We start from the raw sequence: 21,252 nt of genomic DNA, 5'->3' as shown, positions 1-21,252 counted from the left end.
CTTCTAAGTTCATCTAGCTGACCGTTCGGGAAATGCAGAGACCATGGCTGTTGGTATCTTCCATGCTTAAAAACATTCAAGGGAAATCATTGTTCAATTTAATTGGCAGCCTGTTCAATTAAGCTGATTTAGAATTTGTCCATTCGCCTGGATATTGTATCAGTTTATAAATATTTGATCCAAAGCATATTACCAGAACTTTTGCACCTTTTATGAATTTTAGGCAAATTGTGAGTTATTCAAATCCCTTTGTCCTTTTGTGACTCAATTGACTTATCTAGCTAAGTCTAGTGGCATCAATCTGAATCATTCTGAACTTATCACTTCTAGCAAGTGTTCCATTTACCCTTATACCGTTTGGCTCCTATCTCTTTAGATAGTGGGTCACGATTTGTTATTTTCAGCCAATTCCTCCACTAAGTGTTGACATAAGAATCGGGTCAATATTCATCTATAATATTGGTTCATTCTTCAACTTAGCCAAATTATCCATCTAACACCCCTTTGAAAATAGACCATCTTGAAACCATTTCAAAATTAGCCTTCAATTGCGATACTACTTAATTTGCGATCGGGAACATTCGTAACTCGTAATCAAATTCAAGCACAGGTTTGCATCACTGTTGATAAGATCCGTAAGTATGAGGCTGAAGAATTCTTAGCTACTACTGAGGATGATTCTGAGAGAGTTAAATTCTGGTTAGAGAATACCATCAAGGTTTTGGATGAGTTATCCTGTTCCCCGACTGAAAGTGTAAAGTGTGCAGTATCTTTATTTAAAGATTTAGGTTACCAGTGGTGGAATACATTGACTTCTATAGTGCTGAGAGAGAGGATCACTTGGGAATTCTTTGAAACTGAGTTCCGTAAGAAATACATCAGTCAAAGGTTTTTAGATCAGAAATGTAAAGTATTCCTAGAGCTCAAACAGCGTCGCATGCCTGTATCAGAGTATGAGCGAGAATTTTTTAGATTGAGCAAATATGCCCAGGAATGTGTTCCGAAAAAGACCACTATGTGTAAAAGATTTGAAGATGGGTTAAACGAAGACATAAAGCTTCTGGTGGGAATTCTAGAATTGAAAGAATTCGTTGTATTGGTTGATCGGGAACATAAACCTGAAGAGCTGAGTAAAGAGAAAAGACACATTGAGATTGAAGCTAGAGACTCGAGAAAGAGATCGACTGGAAGTCCTATTAGTCAGTATCAAAGAAATCAAAAGAACATCACAATCGTTCTACTGCTTCTGTGGAATATTATAGTAGAGACAGAGGTGCCTAACGCTTTAGTCCTAAACCTCAAGCTACATCTGTAGTGAGTGTTGGTAGTGTCAGAAATGCCAAACCTGAGTGTAAGCACTACAACAGACCGCATTATAGTGAGTCTTGAGTAAAGAGTGCAGTGTGCTTAAGATGTGGTTCTTTCGACCACTATCTTAGAGATTGCCCGGAGAAATTCGAGAAAGAGAAAGCTCAGACCGCGAGGATACTTCTACAGCAAATGTTATTACCGATACTTTATCTATTTATGAAACATATGTAACTGCTTTGATTGATCCCGGATCGACCCATTCATATGTTTTTACGAATTTAATGTCTAGTAAGAGTTTACCTGTTGAGTCCACTGAATTTGTTGTTAAAGTATCGAACCCCCTAGGTCAGTATGTACTAGTTGATAAAGTTTGCAAGAATTTTCTTTTGATGACTCGGGGTTACAATTTTTCGGCTGATTTGATGCTATTACTGTTTGATAAATTTGATGTGATTTTGGGCATGGATTGGCCAACTCTGCATGATGCTATGATAAATTGTAGACGAAAGATTATCGTATTAAAATCTCAAAATGGTGAGACGCTTCATATTGAATCAAATAATCCGAGTGGGTTGCCTATTGTGATATCAGCTATATCAGTCCACAAATATGTGACAAAAGGTTGCAATGCTTACCTTGCATATGTACTGGATACTAAAGTGTTAGAATCTAAGCTTGAATCAATGCCAGCAGTTTGCGAGTATCTCGATGTGTTTCCAGAGCAATTACCTAGATTATCGCTGGTCAAAGAAGTCAAATTTACTATAGAACTTGTATCAAAAACATCACTGATATCGATAGCACCTTATACAATAAGTCCTACAGAGTTAAAAGAGTTGAAAGCATAGTTGCAAGAGTTGACAGATAGGGGTTTTGCTCGACCCAAATTTTCACCGTGGGGTGCACCGATTCTATTCGTTAAGAAAAAGGATGGATCAATGAGATTGTGTATTGATTACCATCAGCTCAACAAGCTTACAATTAAGAACAAATATCCACTACCTCAAATTGACGATTTGTTTTATCAGTTGAAAGGTGCCAAGTATTCTTAAAGATTGATCTCCATTTTTGTTACTATCATCTCCAAGTGAAAGATTCGGATGTGCCGAAAACTGCATTCAGAACCAAGTACGGACACTATGAATTTTTTGTGATGTAGTTTGGTTTAACTAATGCACCCGCAGTATTTATGGATTTCATGAATAGAATCTTCAGATCGTATTGAAACATATTTGTTGTGGTATTTATTAATGATATTCTGATATATTCTCGAGACGAGACTAAACATGTTGAACATCTAAGAATTGTTTTGCAAACTCTACGAGGTAAACAGTTGTTTGCTAAATTTAGAAAATGTGAGTTCTGGCTCCGAGAAGTTAGTTTTCTGGGACATATAGTATCAACTAAAGGCATCAAAGTTGATCCAAGTAAGATTTTCGTAGTTGTTGAATGGAAACCACCGAGAAGCGTATCTGAAGTCAGAAGTTTTCTTGGATTAGCTGGCAAATACCAAAGATTCGCCAAACGGTTCTCAATAATAGTTACACCGATGACACGGTTATTACAAAAAGATGTAAAGTTTGGATGGTCTGATAAATGTCTGCAAAATTTTAACAATTTGAAATCACTATTGATCAAGTACCAGTTCTGGTTCAACCTGAATTGGGTAAAGAATTCGTGATTTTCAATGATGCATCTTTTGATAGTTTAGGCTATGTTTTAATGCAAGAAGGCAAAATGATAGCTTATGTTTCTAGACAGTTAAAGTCGCATGAAAAGAACTATCTTACTCATGATTTAGAGTTAACAGCAATTGTGTTCGTGTTAAAAATTTGGCAACATCATTTGTCTAGAAAAAAATGACACATCTTTACCGATCACAAGAGTTTAAAGTATTTAATGTCGCAAAAATATTTGAATTTGAGACAGTGTAGATGGCTTGAATTGTTGAAAGATTATGAGTTAATCATTGATTATCATCCGGGTAAAGCAATCGTAGTTGCTAATGCTTTGAGTAGAAAGTCCTTGTTTGCTCTGCGAGTAATGAATACCATAATGTCATTATCTAAAGATGGCTCGATCTTAGCTGAGTTAAAAGCTAAACCGATGTTTTTACAACAGATCTGTGAAGCTAAAAAATGTGATAGTGAGTTGTTAGCTAAACGGGTATAATGTGAGTCGACTTCTGATTCAGAATTTCAGATAGGACCCAATGATTGTTTGTTGTTCAAAGGTTGAGTTTGTGTACCAAAGAATCCAGAGATTATACAAAAATTTTACACGAAGCTCATAGTGGTAGCTTATCTGTTCATCCGGGAAGCAATAAAATGTACAGCGATTTGAGACAGATGTATTGGTGGTCGGGAATAAAACGCAAGATTTCTGACTTTGTATCTAGATGTTTGATATGTCAGCAAGTTAAAGCTGAACATCAAGTACCTTCAAGACTGTTACAACTAGTGATGATACTAGAGTGGAAATGGGATAGAGTTACTATGGATTTCGTATCGGGGTTACCCTATCTTCGAAAAAGAAAGATGTCATTTGGGTTATTGTTGATCATTTGATGAAGTCCACACATTTTATTCCAGTACGTATAGATTTCTCACTTGATGGATTAGCTAATTTATATGTTTCTAAGATTGTCCGATTATACGGAGTGCCTGTCTCCATTGTTTCGGATAGAAATCCACGGTTCACATCGCGATTTTGGAGAAAGTTACAGTATGAGGCTCTATATTGTCGTAAATGCCAAACTCCATTATACTAGATCGAACTCAGCGATAAAAAGATACACATGTTTGATTTGATTCGTGAGACTGAAGAAAAAGTGAAAGTGATCAGAGATAGTTTGAAAGTAGCTTCAAATCGTCAGAAATCATATGCAAATCATAACTGAAAAGTTATAGAACTCCAAGTCGGCAATAAAGTATTTTTGAAAGTATCGCTCTGGTGGAAAGTTCTTCGATTCGGTCGCAAAGGGAAGCTGAGTCCACACTTTATCGGGGCGTACGAGATTACTGAAAGAATCGGACCTGTTGCATATTGATTAGCTTTACCGTCAGTGCTTGAAAGGATTCATAATGTCTTTCATGTGTCTAGGTTATGATGGTACAGTTCTGACCCTTCACATGTTATCTCTTCGACGGATGTCGAGATTCAGCCTGATATGACATACAATGACAAACCAATCAGAATTCTGGCACGAAAGGTGAAAGAATTGAGAAATAAAAACATAGTTTTAGTAAAAGTTTTTTGCCAGTGACACGGAATAGAAGAAGCTACCTAGGAACTTGAAGAAGCTATGAGAAAGCAATATCTGAAACTCTTTTCTGGTGAGATTTTCGGGGACAAAAATTCCTTTAGGGGGGAGAGTTGTAACAACCCATTTTCAGCTAAATTGAAACAGTGGTTTCGGGACCCCAAATCTGAGGTCAAAAAAGTTATTTTATCATTATTTTATTTCTTACAACATGATAGAAATACTGTATAAAAATTTTGTTAACAAATTTTATCGTTTACATGTTCAATTTGTTAAAAAGGACTAAATTGAGTAAAATAAAAAAGTTGAGTTCTAATAGGTAGAGGTATTAAATAGCTATAGGACTACTTTAAAGTGGAGGCCCTTATATGGTAATTAGACCATTAATATGCTAGTGGATGAGAATGGCTTGACATTTTGTGTAATTATTAAATATTATAAAGGTTATATTAGTAAAAAGGTAATTAAAGGTATAATAAATAAAAAAATTAAAATTCATCGTCTTTTAATGTTCTTCAACCGAATTTAGAAAGGGAGAAGCCATTATTGAAGCTTAAACATTTGACAACCCTAGTTCCTCCAATTAGGTATGCGTTTTTGTCTCATTTTTTTATAATTTCAATGTTTCCGGGATCATTGTAGCATAATTTATCTAGCCCAGGGACTAATTTGCAAAATTGTTAAACTATTAGGGTTGTTCCATTAATGAGGATGCTTGAGTTTTGATGTTTGATGATAGAAAATGAATGGTTGTTGTTAGATAAACAACTTTTGTAAAGGAATTTTTGAAGAAATTATCAATTAGGGATTAAAGTAAAAAATAAAAAATTTTACATGGTGAAATTGTGAAATACATTAAATATAGGGCTTGCTAGGGACTAGATTGATATCCGGGTATGATGGGTTGTGGTGGAATTTTGTAAATTTCCATTTTTATGAGATAATGACTAAATTGCAAAGAATTAAAAGTACATGAGCAAAATGGTAATTTTGCCAAAATTACATGTTGGAATAATTGAATGTGAAATTTATGGAATTGGGTTAAATTTATCCATATAGGTCCTGTCAGACCTCGTACGGAGTTAGATCGAGGCAAAGAAAAAATCTCAGATTACTCGCCTCTGTATCTACGTACCCTTGTCGAGGTAAGTTCGTGTAATTAAATTGTACATTTATATGTTTTAAATTGAATTATATGTTTGTGAATTGTGTAATTGCCATGAATGAATACTGATCGTATATCCGATGATGTACGACGACTACTGAGCCTTGTTTGAACCTTAGTAATTTGTAGGATACAAATGACATGTCATTAGGGTTACAAATTTCAGCTCATATGAGCTTACCGGTTCTCTGCTTGCATGAGCTTACCGTTATTCAGCTCAGAGGAGCTTACTGTTATTCAGCTTGGAGGAGCTTACCGTTTACAGCTCGTAAGAGCATACCGATTTAGAGCTCGTATGAGCATACTTGTACAGGATTTGACAGATTACAGTTTAATACACCTCCTGTGTACTACAAGAGTATCCAACGATATTCTAAATGGTTCAACGGGCACAGTTCTATTACGAGTTTATATTAGTTCGATACAAACTATTACAGGTATTTACATGAGATATATGAAATGATATTTCGTGATATATTGATATATAAAATGATCGATACATGTATATGAAAATTGAATACTTGTTGAATTCATCCATGTGTATTGGATTTTATTTGTGACTTACATGACTAATATATTAGTGAACATGCGTTTAGACTTTTGGCCAATTTGGTTGGGATATGCTATGTTTCTTACCTAAATTGTGATTAAATGGTAAGTTAAATTCTGTGTTATACAAACTTACTAAGCTTAAATGCTTACTCTGTGTTATTTTTTGTGTTTTATAGTGATTTGGAAGTTTGTTCGGGTTGGAAGCTTGTCAGAGCTATATCACACTACCCATCGGCTCACTCGGTACTTTCGATTGTTTAATTTTGATTATAATGGCATGTATAGGTTATTTCAGCTAATTTTGGCCTATGTGTGATATTATGGTTGTGGTCATATGCTTTGGCTTGTATTTTGGTATATTTTGCTATGTATATATAAATGGCCTTATAATGTTTGATGTGTGGTTTGGTATGGTTAATATGTGAATTGATTTATGTTTGATGGATGAAAATTAAATGGTAGTTGAATATGCATATGGACATGTATTATAATTTGGAGTGATTTAGTGTTTGTTGTGGAAAGCACATATGTATAATGATATCAGTTTTGAATGGTTTGTATTGGTGTTTTTAGTGCACAAGTTACAAGTGACTTATATGACCTTTTGGTGCTAGAGATAAAGTACATAAATGGTACTAAATGGTATGTTTTGATTAATGACCTACATGGTAAGTTTTGGTACAATTATGCATATAAGTTAGTTAAACAATTGGATATATTGAATGTTTAGATATACATGTTATATGTTGTCATTTGAGGTGCCGAAGGGCATATTGGTTGTATGTGAAGATATTACATGTTTCAGGCTTGATTTTGGCTTGTTTTGGAAGCCTATTTATGACTTGTGTATATGCAAAATGTTGAGTTTAGGTTGGTGCCAATTTGGGTGAGAAAAATGGCTTGTAAAATGGCTTATTTTCGTCCACATGTGTAGAGACACGGCGGTGTGTCTCAGTCGTGTGTGACACACGGTCAGGTGACATGGCCATGTGTTCCCTGTATCTTTTGAAGAGTACATGTCAGTATGCTCACACGGCCTGGCACACGGGCGTGTGGCTTGGCCATGTGGCAAAATTCAGTGAGTTACATGGGCACGAACACAGGCTGGGACATGGCTATGTCACTTGACCGTGTGTCACTTGACTGTGTGTGTCACATAGCCGTGTGACCCCTGTAATGTTGAAAATTTAAATGTTTGTAAAAAAATTTGAGTTTCTGATTTAGTCTCGATTTATTTTTAATGCGTATTTTGGGCCTCGAAGGCTCGGATAAGGGACAATATGTATGATTTTGATTGGTTTTTGACATGAATATTATATGATATGAAATGTTTGAAATTTTTGTCTGTTTGATCTGTAAACTTTGGTAATGCTTCGTAACCTTGTTCCGGTGATGGATACGGGTTAGGGGTGTTACATAATCCAACCATAACTTGGTCAAAGCCTAAGCATTTACACCAAACATGTTAGCCATATAAGCATATAACATAAGCAATATAATCATGGATGATCACAACATTTAAACATGTATCATATGCATATATCATCGATTTCAACTTTCGTTATACCATGAACCACCAATTCAATGTAATTCACATGTGTTCATGTTTTAGCTCCTGTCCAACTCTTACCATTTCCTTCTTGAATTACGCATGTTGAACCATTTAGAATATCGTTGGATACTCGGGATAGCTCACACATAGTGTGCTAACTCATATAACTGTAATCCATCAATTCCTGTACATGTATGCTCACATGAGCTGTGAAAATTGGCCTGCTCACACGAGTCGTGGGTCGAAACGTAGCTACACGATGCTGCTCACGAGCTGTGAAGTATCAGCAACACATTCTAGACCTCAGCCATTGGTAGGACGTTCAGGACCAGTACTCGAATCATGTAAACCCTAATGACTTGTTATTTGTATCCCACGAATTCCTAAGGTCAAACGAGGCTCGGTAATCGTCGTACGTTGTTGATTTACATCGTTTCATAACACAGTAAATTGCATACTAACATATATATTGATTTAATCATAATATAATCACATATTAACATTAAATTTAATCAAAATTACACAGAATACAGTTCATATGAACTTACCTGGCTAAATTGTAGAAATTTCAAAGTTTAGGGGCATTTTGGTAATTTCCCATTTTCCTCGATTTTCACCCAATCTTGACCTAAATTAATCATTTCATTAAATATATTAATTTATACAATAAAAAATTCATTTTATGCAATTTAATCATTTTTGACATTTTTTACAAAATGGCCCCTAAAATTTTACTTTTATTCAATTTAGTCCCTAAGACCAAAACATGCAAATTAACCATTTTTACCCAAAATTGAGCTTAGCTGAATGTTAATGGTATCCAAAATAGCCCATTTATGCAACAATTTCACATTAAATCCTTGTATTTTTATTAATTTAACAATTTAGTCCCTAATTAGAAAATTCATAAAAATGACTTAATAAAATACTTTTAAATATCAAAAAACAATTTAAATTCATCATTTAACATCTAAAATCACAAGTTTCATCAATGGCAACATTAAAAATATTAAACAGTTTCAAAATCGAAGGTACGGGCTAACTGGACCTAGTTGCAACGATATCAAAAACATAAAAATTTAAAAAAAGCGTGAAAAATGATTACCATGCATAGATAAAGCCATAGCCGAACCTTGCTCATCTTCCACGAAATTTTCTAATTTCAAATTCGGTGGAGTTCCAATTTGGAAGATGACAATAAACTTTTACCTTATTTTTTCTAATTAATTATTTATTAAATTACTAATTTTCCCTTCAATTATACATGCATTTTCAACTTATTTCATGCTTTAACCATCCACTCATTTATAATATGGTATATTTACCATACTGGTCCATATACTTTCATTCATTAAGCCATTTAATGACACAAACAAAAAGTGATCAAATTTTACATCTTTTACAATTTAGTCCTTTTTAATTAGTTAACTAACGAAACATTAAAATTTTTAAATGAAACTTTAATACCTCCTTAACAACACTCCATAAATAGTTATAAAAATATTTACGGCTCGATTTATAGAAATGAGGTCCCAATACCTCACTTTCTAAAACCACTTGACCTTAGGGTCTTACCACTTGAACTTAATAAATTGCTTATAAAACAAAAATCACTATATCAAAAACCTTTTTAAAGTCATAATTAACTGATAAATATTAAATATAATATTTACAAACTTACTCATCGAATTTGGTGGCCCCGAAACCACTGTTTTTGACACACTGAAAAACGGGTTGTTATAATTTGAATTGGATAATTGAATTAAATTATTATATATAGAACAAGAAAAAGATCAATCAATGGACAAACATGAAAAAGGAAAATTTATTGATTAGTCCTTGGAGTCAAGTTTGTTGTAGAATCAGTTTAGGTAAGTTCATAGTGTAGATAAGTATATTTACATATGCTATTAATTTACGTTGACTGAAATGGTATAAATTGGAAAATGGATAAATATTTACTGTTGAAACTTTGATTATAAATTGTTATAAATAGTATAAAATGAATGTGTATGTACCTGAAATTTGCAAAAGGGTATTGAAGTATGAATTATAATATATTGGAAAGGATGTAATAGAATTACAGCATGTTTTCGGATATTATGGAAGTGCCTCTGTTTTGTTATCGTGATGAACTCATTTAAAATGTCCGTTTGAATGTAGTTAATGATTAGGATACGATTGGTATGCCAGTATGGTTTGTAACACACTAAAATAGAGCCTAGAAGTTTTAGGGGTATTTTAGGAATTTTGGCTTAGACGAGCTCGAAATTTTGTAAGGTTAGTTCTCAATAATGTTTTCAACTTTGGCATCTTAACTGTTAAATCAATTTATAAAAAAGTGTTATAGAAACCCTTAATTTTAAAGAAAGAATTGATTTGTAGCAGAGTTAAAACAATGAGCATTTATGTGGCAATTAAACCAGTTTTAAAATTTGAACCTAAAAGCCACCCTCCACCTACAATTTTCATGCTTTCTTCATTCCCTTTTAAGCTTGTGCCGCCCTTTCCATATCTCTAGCTATTCCATTGATTTTTTTATTCTCAAACCACAATACATTGATTTCCTATCATTCCTAAGTCATTTATCATCATAAATCTCCAAGAAAAACACTCAAAACTCCATAGATTTTATCATCTTCTTCAAACATGAGGTTTTTAGTTTTACATCAAAAATTTTCTATTCTTTCAAAAAAGGTAATCATTCATGTATAAATTGGTTTTTAATGTTCTTTAGACTCTAAAACGAAATTATTAGTCCTCAAATCGCATGTTTTAAATAAAAGCTAAAAAGCGAACCATTAATGATGGATTTCCAGATTTTGAGTCAAAACTTGGTATCAAAATATTTTTCAACTTGTTTTAGCATGATTAGAAGGTTTTTAAAATTACCTTGAAGTTTCTTTAATGATTTCTCATGTTTTAATGATTTTTGTGAAAATTGCCTAAAAGATGTCGAAAAATGTCGATACCATGAATTGAGTAGATTTGTCTAGTTTGAAGGTTCCAAATTAGGTTTAGATGGTTAAGTAGATGAGCGGAACCGATTTTAAGCAAAAAGGTTGAGTATAGATCGAGATATTTGTATATAAAGTTTGTTATGTTTATAGTTTAAGTTACATGGGAACTTAGCTTAAAGCTTGTGCGTTAGTTGCTTTGAATGAATTTTTGTGGATATTTGAATATGTTTATTGTGTGATTTGTGTGTGGAAAGCTTCAAATTCATTAGAGCTTTCTACAAGCTAAGGAAGCGTTAGTTTAGCTTTCGATTTTTTACAAAAGCATAAAGTGGTGAGTGTATGAAATTGCTACTTGTAAACACGAGTCACGTGTTATTTGGGAATTTAGATGTAGCCTAATCCCCTACTCTAAGTTCCGAGTGGAAGCATTATTAAAATTATATTTATCTTGTGGTTAAGTGGTTGAATAATATGCATGATATGTGATATGCAGATATGGTGATATTGTGTATAGTGCAATGATATCCATGCAATAAATGTGTAATATATATGTGATATGACTATGCTAGTGTTTTGCAAAAGATGTTAATATGCAGTGATAGTGCATAGATAGTCAGTAAGTAATATGTGTTGTTTTTTAGATATTTTGGCCTTGTGATCTTGAAACCATTAGATATATTTGACATGCCATAGGATTGTGAGTACTCACTTGCATGTATAGTGGTTTTGGGCATTGAGGCCCTTGGACATGTTTGGAGGGATAAGGGAATGAGAGCTAAGCTCCATTCAATGGGACATGTGAAGGGTACTAAAGAGAGTGTTAACTAAATACTTCACTTTTGGGACATGTTTGGCTCTATGAGTCTATGTGGTGTAATGGAGATCCGTGTATCCAATGTGTAATGATAGATCTCACTATATGTTTCATAATCCAAGTGTCATCTTTCATAATTTATCATATTGTATGTGATTGTGTGGAATATGTTCTATGCTTGAATGAGTATGTATGTGTTATGAGAATGACTTATTAGATGATGCATGAGTTAATACTATGTGATGCTAGACTAAGAATGAGGTACTCGTGAGTAAATGTTTGGTTGTATTGCATGATGACATGTTTGCATTGTGGAAATTCTTACATTCACTGAGCTTGTTGAAGCTCACCCACCCCTTTCAACCTATGCAGATTAGTGACGTCATGGAGTGGGCAGTCTGGTTTCCAAGGTGAACTATTATTTTTATTTGTATTAAAGAGGTAGGCAATGTGGTAGAATTATTATAGCTATGTTGAATTCTAAACATTTTGGTTTGGTTTATAAGGTCTCCATGTTATTATTATGCCAGAATAATAGACATTGATGTTGGCATGACGATTCCTGTTTGGACTGATAAATTTAGCAATTGAATGATAAAATAAATAAAGTAAAGGATGCATGATATTTAGGATCTACTTGAGATGAATTATTTTCTTTTTTATGCTGCATTTTTAGTTTTAATAGTAGAGGTATAGATATTAGGGATATAAAATTGATACCTCTATGAATTAAAATGAATAGGAAAGCAAAATAGCAATTTGGTATCGATACCATATCTTGAGTATTGATTCTCAAGACCAAAGTATCGATATTTCATAATTGGTACTGATAATTTTCAACACTTTAGGATTTTGGTCAAGAAACAGTATGCCCTTTTGTTATTGTTTTTCCAAGTGGTATCGATACCACTCAAGGAAATATTGATACCTAAATGTCTATATCGATACCTAAGGAAATTTTTATAAAATTTTGCTAATTAGACCTTATGCATGATTCTGGCTGCATGTACAACCAATTAACGAATGATTTGCATGTAACAATGTTAATTAACTAATTGGATGACTTAAAATTTATATGGGTTAACAAAAGAAGATTGGTTTTCTTGAATCTAGTTTCCTATTTGATGTACACGAGACGAGCTGGTGGTGTGGCATTCTGTATTTGGGCTTCGCGACTAGGTCGAGTATAGGGTGTTACATGGTTAGTACGTGCCCTTGAACGAGTTTGCACTTTGATGCCTCTACTTTCACTTTGGTGCCTTTGATTTCACTTCGACGCCTTCGTTTGCACTTCAGTGCCTCTGTACCATTTTGATGCTCTCTGGTGTGTTTTGGGGAACCCCGAGTATTTGATTCATGTTGCTATAGTTCACCGGGCAATGAAAATATGTGTCTAATGGTGAAATATTTATTTATACCATTTGAATATTATATCAAGAATGATCTTGTAATATGTTTCATATTGATGATTATGCGATTAAAGGTAGATATTTATATACATATATGAATTAGTTTGGATTGAATTATTATAGAATAGGAAGCATATGATGAACCATTTTCAGTACTAATCCTATACGTGCCTCGAAAATGAGGACATGTATGATTAATCTAATTTATTTAGTTTTCAAATTGTTTAATTAAAGTAAGTGATTCGAGGATGATATGTTTATATGAATTATTGAAACGAAATGTTGTATGCAGAATGATTATGTGTTAAATGTGTAAATGAAATGGTAACACTACAGCAAAATAGGCTTTTAGCGGTATTTTTAGCGGCGTTTGGACAAAAAAACTCCGCTAAAAATCGAGCATAAATAGAGCATTAGCGGAGCTTTTTTAAAAATGCCGCTAAAAATAGAGCATTAGCGGTGTTTTCAAGGAAGCGCCGCAAAAAACCTAAGCCCCATGGCACTATTTTCTGAGCTTTCGGGGCTTTAGCGGCATTTTTAAAAAAGCGCCGCTAATGGTCTGGACTTTAGGGGCGTTATTGAAAAAGCGCCGCTAATGCTCTATTTTTAGCGGCGCTTTAACCATTTTGTCTGTCTATTTATTATTTAATTGGTTTATTTATATTAATTAAAATTCAATTTATTTTTAATTGAATAATTGAAATCTTTAGAAAAAATAATGACACATAGAAATAATTTGAAATAAAAAAACATAGAAAAATATTTGTTAAAAATGAAAAAAATTAAAATACTATTATTTAAAATAATGTTAAAGTTTTTTAGGTACATTACTAATTTTTTTAATCTATATATCAAATAATTTCTTATATAATTGTAAAAGAGATGATATTAATTTTAAAATATTGAATTAATTATCACTATAATTTAGGGTTTTTGCTTTAGGGTATATAGTTTAGAGTTTAAAGTTTAGGTGTTACCATTTTAAGGTTTATGGATTATGGGTTTAGAGATTATGATTTATGGTTTAAGGGTTAGGGTTTAAGGGTTAGGGGTTAGGAGTTAGGGGTTAAGTGTTAAGGGTTTAGGGTTTATTATTTATATTTTAGGGTTTAGAGTTTAGGGGATAGGGGATAGGGGTTTAGGGTTTAGATTAATTAGTATTTTTTAATTTATATATTAAGTAATTTCTTATATAATTGTAAAAGAAATAATTTTAATTTTAATATATTAAAATTATGATTATAGTTAAATTATTTAAGAGATAATAAATAAACTTTATATATATTAAATGGTTTAAGATTTAAGGTTTACTTGAGATTTGCTAAATGATGAAATTTTATACAATCAATTAATGCTTTTATATTTAAAAATATATAATCTAAACCATTTGATATATTTAAATATTAGATTTAAAAAAATTGATAAATAAATAAAATTACTTAACTAAAAATTTTTAACAGATAAAATAAAAAATTTTTAACAAAAGAAAACGACATCATTTTATTTAAAATAAAATAATTTTTTACCACGTTTTTCAAAAAAAACCACAAAAAGTAAGTAATAAGAGTGTTTTTTTTAAAACGCTACAAAATTCATTTTGCTTAAAACAATTTTCGCTGATTTTTCCCCAAATTTCCCCCTAAACCCCATAACTTTGCAAACAAAATGAAAAAAAGAAGAGGAAACTGGAGGCAGCAAAGATGATTCAGCACAAAATTAGAGGAGTCCAGAATGACGCGCTGCGATTCGTTCTCCACGGTGTTAAGAGCAACCTTGTCGGATCTCACCCTCTCTAATCTACTTAGGAATCAGCAATCCCTACTACCGTTTGTTTCCCTGGAAAATATACGAGACTTAATATTATTATTTTGTTTATTTATTTGTGTGTGTGTTTCATCTTATTGTGTTCATTACTCAGATCTCAAACGCACGTTTGAGCATAGTTCATCGACCGCATTATATTTGTGAAAAAAAAGTGGTTTAGGGTTTTTGTTGCCAGATGGTTCTTATGATTCTTATAAACTCGACAAAATGATTCTTTTTTAAATTCCTTAAATTACCTATCTCGCTGATCTGATTATGGCTCTTTTATCTCGGCTGGGTTGAAAATAGTTCTCCTCTCTGTTCGGTAACAGAGAAGCTCGAATTCTCGTACTGGGTCTTGACAATGCTGGCAAAACTACTATTCTCTGTAACCTTTCGATCTTTCCTAAACAAGCCTATCACCTTTATTTCTGTTCCATTTTTCCTCTTTATTTTCTAATTTTGGGTGTTATTTATTCCATATATATTTTTAATTATAATTTTGATCATCTTCCAACAGATCGGCTTCAGATGGGTGAGGTAGTCTCTACAATTCCAAGTAGGTTTGCCTTTATCGACTACTCTCTCAGTTCTTCTTTATCATTCTTGTTTTGGGTTTTCATTTTTTTTTCTAAATGACTGACAGCTTTGATGCGCCATTTTTTTGAACTCTTTTTTTGCAGCGATTGGGTTTAATGTAGAGACTGTACAATACAACAACATCAAGTTTCAAGTATGGGATTTAGGTAAGTTATCGTTAATAAATCTGAAATAGCAGCTGATGTAGTTTATACAAATGGAGTTCAATTTAATTTATTGAATCATTGAAATTTGCCTTAATCCTTTTACTTAAAATTGAATCATTGAATTTCATTTTTGATCCTATAGTTATCTGGTTGGCCTGCTTGCATTGGCATTTGCCATAAGGCCTTCGGGAATTTTAGTTACATTTTGAATTGAATAAGATTATATCAGCAGAAACTTTTGTGGCTTGAATTTAGAGAGAAATTGTTTCAGTTGTTGAGTTTAAACATGTAGCTCCGTTTTGCTTATCAGCTGTGAGATTCTATAAAGTTGTAACATTCAGTTAACTCTTTTTTCCAGTTTAAATCAAATGTAGTTTTGTTTTTTTGTAGGTGGTCAGACAAGCATCAAGTACTTGCTTTTTAAGCTTTGTTTTCTCAGGGAAACATCCCAATACTTTTGGTACAGATGAGATTTTCAATTGATTTGTTAAAGTAGCTTTAACTGTTGTGGTGTGTCTTCTAACTAATGGAGATGCAACCTCTTAAGTTACTTTGCTTCCTCTATTTATTTAATTCTGATATGGGGATATCTTGTGGGTTTTTCTAGCTGCTCTTTAGTTGGACAATAAGGTGAGTTGAAGGAAGATTCATCATTTTTCATTTATTTACTCAGGAAGGAGTTTTGTTTTTCAGAATTTTTCATTGCCAATTTGCTTTCTTTGTGATGATTTTAGTCCTTTCATCGGGCTATTTGCTGCTTGTTGAATACGCCGATTGACTTCACCACCCTCCAACACTCGTCTTCCACTTTTCTTTTTAATCTGCATCTTTTACAGGCCATATTGGAGATGCTATTTCCCAAATACACAAGCAATAATTTATGTCACTGTTAAAGACAAGCAGTCACCATATATAAGTGTCTATGTTTATCTAATTTATATTTTTTATTGTAATTTTTAAGGACTGGTTTTGCATAGTTAAGGATTCATTTAATTAGATTATTAGGTTTATTCTTTATGAGCTTATGCTATTGAGCTAAATTTGTTTATGGGGTGGGCTATACAAATGCCAAAAAGTGATGTTGCTTGTTATATTATAGGTTAAGGCATGGCTTGCAGATGAAAAAGATGCTCGCCCCATGATTGCTTTAGATTGCTAGTGAATACGTCTCTAATTCCATCAACCTGTGTGTTCTCCCCGTTGTACTTTGGTTGTTATATCCCAATATAAGGTATAATCTCATGTAACCCATTCTGCTCAGAGGATATAACCAGGCATTTCTATTTGCTACATGCAATTTGAATCATGTACCATCCACTGTATGACATTGCAAACGTTTTTGAGTTGTTTGAGTTAAATAAATTGGACGATTTATGATTATGGATGGTACTGTTTCTCATCTTTTTCTTTTTTCTAATTAATTGAAATTGATGTCGTACTCAGGGATTTAAATAGCGGTCCGTTACCGAAATAGCGGCCATTATATAGCGGTAGCGGCACTGTCCAAAACCGCTACCGTGAAAACCGCTATTATATTTTACAATAAGTTGTGTGAATTTTTTTTTTAAATTCATGACCCCGATACCTGCAATGACCGCAATAGCATCCGTTATGTCTGCAACCGCTATAAATGCAATGCGACCGAAAACGCGGTCGCGACCGCAATTTAAATCCCTGGTCATACTTTCATGAATCATGATATCCTAGTTGAATTGTTTAGCAGAGGACTGAAATTGTCTGTCCAGTGGAATTATTAGACGATTGATATGTTTAGGGTTAGGCTATGAAATTTCCATCCCTCATTTTCGGTGCTTAAGGTTTTTAAACGTAATTTTAATATGTTAGCAAATTATTTATTTTGATTATTATGTGAGGTTAGGCAACAAGGTGAATAATTTATGGGGTTCTCAAATCATTTGTATATTGTTCCCTCGAAAAGAAAAAAATGAAAGTTCTCTTTTATATCCATTTGAGAGCTAAGACTTGAATGTTTTATTTTTTTAATTTTGGGCTGACTATAGTTTGTGGTGGGTCGTATGGGGACTAAAATGCTCACCAATGAAGCCGGTGAAGTTACCAGGTTTTTAATATATTTTTTTCTTCATTCATTAATTCTTTTTTATCTTACAAAACTATCATTAGCTGATTCTTATTTTATTTTATTACCTTTTCAATTACATTTTCGTTATTTGGTTCATAAAATGTTTACATGGGTTCTGTTGGCGTAATCCTTAGTCATTTGCAAGGCATGTTTACTCGGACAATTCGGCTTCTTGAAGCTGGGCTTAAACCTGTGTAATGTGTTTCTTTCCCTTTTCTTTTCATTTTCCTTAGAATTTAATTAGTCAGTCATTTTAACACAGATATTTTCTACCTTATGCTGCTTATACAGTACCACATCCCAAAGGCCTTTTATTTGCTAATGCTTGTGGTATTTTCTTTCAGCTATGTTTTTGATGGGTAGCCTCCAAATTTGAAAAAACAAGAGCTTGCTAACCGGTACTTTATTGCAAATTATTCAAATTGTGTTTTTGCTGGTTTCCTTCAATATGACTGGAGCTTGATGAGTAGAATGTTGCATTTTCATAATTTTTATACTAAATTTGTCATGTAGTTACTCAAAGAAGGCAGATGCTGTTGAGGATTTGCAAGAAGCCATGGAGGTATTTTTCTTTGGTCACACATGGAGTGATAAGTTTTTTTTTGTTGTTTCAACACTACAGAAAACAAAGGTGCTATTGTTTTTATTATTAAACTGGAAATAAGGACATAGAAAAATTAAATATGTAGCCAAAATTGTCACCTGTCACTAGTAGATACTCAGAGTTCAATCAATTCAACGCTACAAGAAAACGGAAGCATATGTATAATAATCGTATTTGTAGTCGTTTTTGTTATATAATAATGAATAGAATATATGGTCTTTTCTCGTGTAATGAAATTTATTTATTTATTTATTGTTAGGAATTTTAATTGTTTATGTTAATATTATATGCTATATACATTATTTTATATACTTATTATTTATAATTAATTAAATAATATAATCAATTTAAAATAAGGGTAAAGTGTAAATTTGTTGCCATATTATAGGTGAATGTTGAAATTTATTACTATAATTTGTTTTTCTTTTATTGTTAATGAAAAGTAATACATTTAGAATAAAATTTGACCTTTTTATTTGTTATTATAAAGATTCATTTAATAAAAATATTTTTAATAGGATCATATTATAGTACAGGAAGGGTTGTATATGGATGGAAATTGAATCTGCCAAAGTTAGTGAAAAAACGCCGCTAAAGAATGGTACTTTTACCGGCATTTGTGATAAAAACGCCACTATAGATCATGTTCTATATCGGCGTTTGTGATAAAAACACCGCTAAAGGTCATGATCTTTAGCGGCGTTTGTGATAAAAGCGCCGCTAAAGATCATGTTTTTAGCAGCGTTTTTGGGTAAAGCACCGCTAAAGGTCATGTTCTTTAGCGGTGTTTTTCGGTAAAGTGCCGCTAAAGGTCATGTTCTTTAGCGGCGTTTTTCACATAAACGCCACAAAATTTAGCAACGTTGTCTATAGCAATGTTTTTTGCGGCGCTTTTTTATCGGTGCTTAAAAAAAGGCCACTAAAAGCCTATTTTGCTGTAGTGTAAGATGAAATGTTTAGATGAAATGGTTATACAAAATGCTTATATGGAAATATATATAATTGTTATATGAAGTGTTTATACAAAATATTTATAAGAATATAAATATGGGAAAAAGGACATTTGAAATGAGTACTTGAAATACAGATGTTAAATGTCAAATGAATATGTGATGGTTGGTTTATGTACCGAATGAATTTTTAATGAACAAGTTTGATAACATGATTAAGTTACACTTTTTCATATATGAACTCAATAATTAAATGAGATTTGTGTTGTGTATAGGTAATTAAGGAACTCATGACCATGATATTGAATTATCTTGTAAATTGTTTAAATTACATCATTTACGGTAAGTTTAAGTTTAAATTTATTGACTATGTTTTATGCAAGCTTACCTCGTTTTGGTTTTTCTTCCTTGTAGATCATCGGATACAAGTTGTCGATTGGATTGGCTTTGGAGATCACTCTATCCGAAAACTTGATCAATAACCATCTGTTAACTTTATTCTGGTTATAAGTGGCAAGTAAATAGGATTTTGGTATATATATGTCATAAGTATTATGGATATGTTTTGTGTTAATTGAAGTAGGAGATGTGTTTATTGATATGAATCTTAATTAGTATTTTGATTGATTGTGGTGTGTGATGACAATGGTATTTCTATATAAATGTTTTTTACCATTTGTTATATGCCTTATGGAAGTGGTTTGATGTTTGGTTCATTGGATGTAAATAAAATATATGAATAGATATGTTTGTTGGTTTAAAAAATAATAACATGTGTATATTGAATGTGAATTTGGAATATTATTTAAATTGTGGTGCCAATGTGGGCATATTGGTTACGCACATAGGTTGCATGTTTTTGGCATGTTTAGATGTGTTTTGAATAGGTGAAAAGAGCCGGAAGTGGTTTGATTTGGTTCTTAAGAAATGGTGCATGAAATTGCTTGTTTTGGAAGTTATTTTGGGAGCACACAGCCTGGGACACGAGCTGTCACATGGCTGTGTGTCACACATGGTCTATTCACACGGCCATGTGTCTTCTTAATTTTAGGTACAGGTTTGACACGGTTTGCGACACGACCGTGTGACCTTATTTCGAATACACACACAATCTGGCACACGGCCTGCGACAAGGCCGCGTGACCATATTTTGAATTGTATACAGTTTGGTCACACGGCCATGTCCTTGAGCCACACGGCCTGGGCTCTATCACACGGCCGTGTGACCCCTGTTTTCAAAAGTTTCCATGTTTTCTTTTTTAATTCGAATTGGTCCTTGGATGATTTCAAAGTCATTTTTAAGTATATATGCTCGTTTTAAAGCTCGTAATGGTGATTATGCTATGAATGAAATGTAGATTCAAATGTTGTTATTTAATTTAATAAATGAATGGTTTAATGATGTAATTTGTTTTGTTATGTGATGTAATACTCCGTAACCATAATCTGGCGACAGAGACGGGTTAGGGGTGTTATACCCCAGTTCGCTAAACCAACTAGCGAACCTTAGCTCGCCAAATCAACTAGTGAACCCCCTTACCGCATCTTTTGACATACACTACTTCGTTGTTTCTCTAGCAAACTCCTTACTGATTTTCTATTGGCAAACCCCTAGTTCATTGAAACATTGGTGAACCCTCACCTGTGAGGCCAAAACTTTCAAGCCCTATCTCGATATGTTACATCATGATTTAGAATTGGTCGCGATTGTTTTCACTTTGAATATTTCATGACATCACTTGTATGCTGAGAAATGACATGTATATACCGATAATAAAGCCTAAAATATTTAATGACTAAAACAGAACTAAACTTGAGACAACGATGGTGGATCAAGTTATTGAATGATTATAATTTGGTAATAGATTATCACTCGGGAAAAGCTAACATCTTTGCTGATGCGTTAAGTCAAAAATCATTGTTTTCCTTGAGAGCGTTGTACGCTCAGTTGACCTTGAATTGTGATGGTTCTGTTATAGTTTAACTGAAAGCTAGACAATTATTTCTTCAGAGAATTCGAGAG

At 32.9% G+C, this 21,252-nt stretch overlaps 1 long non-coding RNA gene across 7 annotated transcripts; it reads left to right on the top strand.

Moving 5' to 3' along the window:
* The first annotated feature begins 14,606 nt into the window (after positions 1–14,606).
* LOC107954813 (uncharacterized) lies at positions 14,607–19,911 on the top strand. Of its 7 annotated transcripts, XR_001699699.2 has the most exons (10): positions 14,610–15,216; positions 15,349–15,387; positions 15,512–15,574; positions 15,965–16,034; positions 16,674–16,805; positions 17,596–17,654; positions 17,810–17,869; positions 18,020–18,073; positions 18,189–18,237; positions 19,644–19,911. It is a non-coding gene; the product is annotated as an uncharacterized lncRNA (long non-coding RNA). The 7 variants fall into 7 exon arrangements; XR_001699700.2 differs by having other exon boundaries at positions 14,607–15,216; positions 15,965–16,805; positions 17,639–17,654; XR_001699698.2 differs by having other exon boundaries at positions 14,608–15,216; positions 15,965–16,805.
* The last annotated feature ends 1,341 nt before the right edge of the window (positions 19,912–21,252 follow it).

Source organism: Gossypium hirsutum, chromosome D07 (genome assembly GCF_007990345.1).
Source record: "Gossypium hirsutum isolate 1008001.06 chromosome D07, Gossypium_hirsutum_v2.1, whole genome shotgun sequence".
NCBI classification, from domain to species: Eukaryota; Viridiplantae; Streptophyta; class Magnoliopsida; order Malvales; family Malvaceae; genus Gossypium; species Gossypium hirsutum.
The sequence above is the reverse complement of the archived record's forward strand: the minus strand, read 5'-3'. Positions and strand labels throughout refer to the sequence as shown.